Genomic DNA, 6,000 nt, shown 5'->3' with positions numbered 1-6,000 from the left:
ATGCCTTGTCAATAGCAGTGGCATTAACGTTCCCCAGGGGCAGCACCCCCCGTGTCTCAGGCAGAGTGAGGAGTCATTGTACAAGGAGCACCACCTGACAGGAAAAGGAATCAGGACTCAACCCATGCAAGGAGAGGGGAGAAGCCACTACAACTAGCAGACAACAGGGAAGAGGCTTGAGAGGGGCTGCGTTCGGTTTCCTGTGGGAACAGGGGCTGATGCTGGCCTCCCAGTACAAACAGAGCTGGTGGGGTTTGGCTGCTAGAGACTCCTGCGGTACTAAGGCTTGTGGGCAGGTTTTGACACTTGTTACAGGCTCTTTGGGAAAAGATGCTGCAGATCATTCACCATAAGGAGTGCCCGCTTCCCCCAAAAAAGTCAGCCGCTGCCTAGGAGCATCTTAAGTGGGGAACACAGAAGAAGAGCCACACCTCTTAAATCCTGGCTTTTTCCTGCAGCACAGGATCCACCAGCCCACACCAAGATGAGGGAACTAATAAAATAAATCACTTATTTTACACAAAATGAAGAAATCTAGAATAATCCTAAGTAATGGAAAGTACTGAGGTTTTGAAGAGGTTAGATTGACCCCAGAATGTCTGCTACCCTGTCTGGAAAGCGCTGAGGCAGCCGGAGCACCCTGCCCCATGAGGAGGGATAGGGAGGGGAATGACACCACTCCAACTGGCACTGCTACAAACAGTTCCACCATCAGAGCTGCACTGCCATTGCCTTCCTGGAGTGAGAACGTGTAACAGCCACTTGAAACAGAGCGTAGAAATGTATAAGAAAAGGGGCAAGGTATGTCTGGAGTACCAATGCCTTGGAGAGTGATTTCCTGGTCTTAAAACTAGGGTCTGAGGGAAATAAATCTCTAGGAGCCACAAAAGAAGAAACGGGAGGGGAGATCTTAGCCAGAACAGGGACTAAAAATCAAACTAAAAAAACAAAATAAAACAAAAAAACCCCAAACCACTTATATCCTCTTCTGATTCTTTTCCCACTTTGACTCCTCTGATCCCAGAAAGTGAGCTCATTTCCTACTTATCCCACCAGTTGATTGTACCTCTGCAGAGTCAAGGACTTGTGCAGCTTCAGCAGGAGAAGTTGCTCCACCTCCCATTGTGAGCAGGACCTGCTCCTGTTGAGGGCTGAATGTGCTGGCAGCAAAGGACTGAGGAAGCACCGAGACTGTGCTGTTTTTTCCTCCTTTTGCCTTCTCCATGACTCTTGGAATTTGTCTGCATGTCGTGGGGCCAAAAAATCAAATAGCAGCCAGGTGTGGTCATGGAAGTCATCTTGGGAGTTAGTTGGGGTGTGTGTGTGTAAGTAAAAGTAATAGTGGGTGAAAATCCTATCGTTAAATTGGTTGTCATTCTGCCTACAGCACAGCTAGGGAGGAGAAACCAGGGTCCACCTAGTTGCTGATCAAACCAGAGAAAAGGTGCAGTTTTAAAATAATACAGCGAGGAACTAAGGAAATGAAAATAGATCTGCCTTATCTGTATGATTTAAATTGACACAGGGATGCATTAAGTGCAGAAAATGTTTGGAGCTGAATACTGATTTGCAAAGCACAGTGAATATCTTTCACAAACTTTAACCCCCCCGTATTTTCCATTCATGAGCATCTTTTATTCTATTCTAAACCCCAGAAACAGGCTAATTGGCTTAACAAGTGCAACAAATGGCTTTCTATCGACAAAAAGAATCCTGTGAAATGCACATTACAGTCATAAAGGATTAAATTACACTATTTTACTGAAAATGGATAAAGATTACTTTGATAAATCACGACTAATGTTATCTTTGGCAGATTAAGAACTTTGTGCATATCTGTGTGGGTTCTATAAATAGCGTGTTCTGAATGTCTTCTCCCTAAATATAGTCAGTGATCCTGCCTGGCAGGCATTTTCCTCTAATTTGACAATACCACATCTGTGATCTAGCTAGCAATGAAAACTTTACTGATTGCACGTTAAACACTCAACAGATTAATGGTGTTTTTACTCAACCACTTTACATTAATGACACCTCACATCTTCCAACCATATCTTGCTTGATCATTTAAGTTTCCTTTAAAACTTGAACAAAGCAGCCAAAAATAAAATGTATTTGAGAGAGTGAGGTTCACCTCTCAAATGCACATCAAATTCCTGTATGGGGTCTGTATCGTTCATGGGTCAGACCCTGAGCTGTGGCCAAGGAACACTTCCTGCAGCTCAGAGAGTGTGTATGCACGAGCATGTGTAAAGGTGCCCTTTGTGTACCCTACCTACCTTTGGGAGGCTTGGCACCTAGTCCTGGAAAACTGCACCTTTGCTGCTGGCCCCGCCGGGGCTGTTCAACTATCTGAGGATCACCAAGTATAGGGGAGGCCCTGGCCATACTACCCCAGCCAAACCTCTGGTGTGAGGGGCCACTAAACTGGCTCCATCCCTGCAGGGATGCAACGGTAATCTTCAAATAGCTGGACAAACCGACTGAAGGGAAGATTTTCATGCTAGAGCTGCACTAAACTGCTGTACCTAGGCTGAGTACCTGACCCAATGTATTGGTTTAGCACCAATCTGCTCCTGCATGATAAATACAGCAATGAGGTGAAAATTCTAATTACAAAGTGGACACTGAGGTCCAACTGAGAAAAGCATTTAAGCCTGTGTTTCATATTAAAATATATTCTTCAGTCCCACTGATTTCAATGGGATTTACGCACATGCTGAAGTTCTATCTTGAACGGGGCACATAAAAGGAGAAATTTGATTGCCATAAAGGATCCAACGTAGATCTGGTTGGAGAAATTCCAAAACTTTTTTTTGCATTGACATTTGCTGATTCATTGAAATCTAAATTTTTTGCAGAGACTGATTTTGATGAAGTGCTGACACAACTCAGCTAAATTTGAATGAATTTAATTTGAATGAAACCAAATTTCAAAGTATCAAAATCCTTTGTGAAATGGAATTACCTTTCTCCACCCAGCTGTAATCCATCAGTACAAGCATCCAGTTCAAACATCCTGCTCAAGATTCATTCATTAATTACAACAAGGAAAGTTTTCTAAGTATCTCAAGAATCAAAGGGGTCCCATTGCCAGCTCTGCCACTGACTTACTGTGTGAGCTTGTGCAAATCATTTAACCTTTCTATACTTTACTTACCCATACACAGAAAGGGTATGACCTGCTCTGAAGTTTATTTATGACTTGCCTTTATATCGCTGTATGACAAGGCTAGGAATGTTGGGTTTTGGTCATTTGTTAACCTGTAAAAGCAACACTCGAAGTAGTTACACAGTGCAACTGGATATTCTTTTATATTAGTGTTTTATAATCTGGGCTCTGAAAATCCTTTTGATGAGCTAAACACAGTGTATCTGTGATGGTATTCAGCCCACTGTCATCACTAGTTAGAATTGCTGTATTCCGTGAAGGCAGGGGGCTGGACTTGATGACCTTTCAAGGTCCCTTCCAGTTCTATGAGATAGGTATACCTCCATATATTAAAACAAATGCTTCTTGGGCAGCGATTTCCCTCGTTACAAGTGGGGGACAGTAGTTTTCAAACAGCTCCACACCCATGTCTGCACTATCTTTTAGTCATAAAAGTAAGTTTTACCCCTTCATTTATTCTCAAAATATTCTACCTTTTTTCTCACTGGAAAATGACTCAGCAAGGCAAGCAGAGAGGTTAAAAAAGGCAGTAATTTTTAAATTGGAAAAGATGAGTGGTCCTGAAAGCCTTTTTTCATTTTTTAAAAATTAAGCTTTTGAAATAACAATTAAGCATTCTTTTGATAGAAAATGCAAGGACAGAATCACAAATTGCACAGAAGTAGAGCTGGTCAGGAAATTTTTAACCAAAGGCTTTTTCATTGGAAAATGTCAATTTATCAAAACAGAAACTTTTTATTGAAAGTATCAGATTCAACAAAACTTTCTTCAGGAAGAAATGGATGGAATTTCTAGTCAGAGAGCCCCACTCCTCCCAGCAGCCCACTGGTTAGATCACACAGCTGTGATGAGAGAGAGTCAGGTTCAAGTCCCTGCTCTGCCTGATTCAAACCAGTGACTTCAACCTGTCTCTCCTGCATCCCTGGTGAGTATTCTAATCACTGAGTTATTGCCTATTCTGGGGTGGGTTTCTCTCTCTCATTTTGACCCAAAATTCTATCATGGTCAAGTGCTGGGACTTGAACCTGAGTCTCTCACATCCCAAGTGAGTGAGTGCGCCTCTTCCGTTCCCATTCCCCCTCCCCGACAAGATCTAAAGCTCCTGATTTAGTTCTGGAACTGAAACAACCATCAAGACCATGACATTTTTAATGAAATGGAATTTTTGTTTTCTGACCAGTCCTACACAGAACAGAACATTTAAAAAAATTAGATACTGCTTGAAAAGTCCACAAAAACATGCAGTGTGAGAGTCTGTGTGTGTGTGTGTGTGAGAGAGAGGGGGGTGGGGGAATAGATCTCTTTTAGCTAGAGTTTATAAATAAAAGGAGTGTATTTTACATATTTTTGGCATAATACAAAAAAATCTTAGAAAGATGTAGGAAAAAAACCATCACAAGACATAAAAGATGTCAAAGAATCAGAGGATCAAAGGTACATCAGAAATATCAACCCCTTGAATGTGAAGGACTGATTCAGAAGTTCTACTGCAGGGGACTGCCATAATACAACAGGAAAAACAGAACTTTAAAAATTGAGAAGGAGGGACATAAGGGGAGAGGAGCCCACTTCTCTTCTGTCTTTTGTGGGGAAAAAAAAAAAAAAAAGAGGTGACAACAGCCAGCTAAAGCAGGACATGATAGAAATTGCCTAAACCTGAAGCACTGAAAGCATTTCTACTGAACTTCCATGTTGTTCTCTAGTCTTTTATCCCCGACTCCGAAGGTGAGGAATGGCTGGCACAGCTGGGTGGCACGGGGTGAAACACTGCGGTGAGGATTCCATTAAGCTTACGTTATAGTTTTGTTGTTGCTGGGGTACTGTGATGTGGGAGTAAACAAAATGAGTCTGCTCATTTCTGAGTGTACTTTTAAATAGATCGTCCAGGGCTCCCAGAGTTTGGGATAGTTGTGAGGTTGTGGTAGATAATTTAAAAAAATAAATCAGAAATTAAAATCACATTGCTATTTTGTTTTGTTCTCCTGTCTACATAGCACCATATACCGAACCAATCAACATAGTGTCTGGGCCCATATATAAAGATAAGATCTTAAGACAAGATTTTCCATAAAGGACTCTACTATTTACCACTTAGTGTAGCACCGAAGTGCTAGGTCCGATATCACATCATCTTAGACCTTAACAATCACATCCTGAACATCTTGTTTTCCTTCCCCCACGTAAACTGTAACATAATTTTAGCAGCAAATCTCAGACTACTAAAATTCAGCATTAATACTTTATAACATTTGAAAGCTGACATTCCAAGCATTCAGAAAGTATAAAGCAACTGTTTCTACCACTGTCACTTGGAGAAAACAGCTGCTAAATTCACATTGCAACTGAAGTGAGGTAAAACTAAGCAAGATGGCAATTCAGATGATATAACGAGCTTTTGAAATAACTTGCCAAAACAAATTGAGATGTGTAACATCACTAAGCAGCTAGGATTGCCAGCTTTCTAAGAGCATAGAATATTTATTTCTTGTTCAGTTATTTCATGAGACATTGGCCTGTAAAACTCTTACTAGTTCCCCAATCTAGTGTTATTTTGGCACTGCCACAAGAGTCAATATGGCATGTTACAGATTTTTCAGTCTCTGATTAATCTAGACCTAGAACAGGGGTGGGCAAACTTTTTGGCCTGAGGGCTACATTGGGGTTGCCGCAACTGTATGGAGGGCCGGGTAGGGAAGGCTGTGCCTCCCCAAACAAACAGCCTGGCCCCCGCCCCCTCCCACTTCGCACCCTCTGATTGCCCGCCTCAGAACTCTCAACCCATCCAACCCCCCCTGCTCCTTGTCCCCTGACCGCCCCCATCCAACACC

Source organism: Mauremys reevesii, linkage group 1 (assembly GCF_016161935.1).
Source record: "Mauremys reevesii isolate NIE-2019 linkage group 1, ASM1616193v1, whole genome shotgun sequence".
Taxonomy (NCBI): domain Eukaryota; kingdom Metazoa; phylum Chordata; order Testudines; family Geoemydidae; genus Mauremys; species Mauremys reevesii.
The sequence above is the reverse complement of the archived record's forward strand: the minus strand, read 5'-3'. Positions refer to the sequence as shown.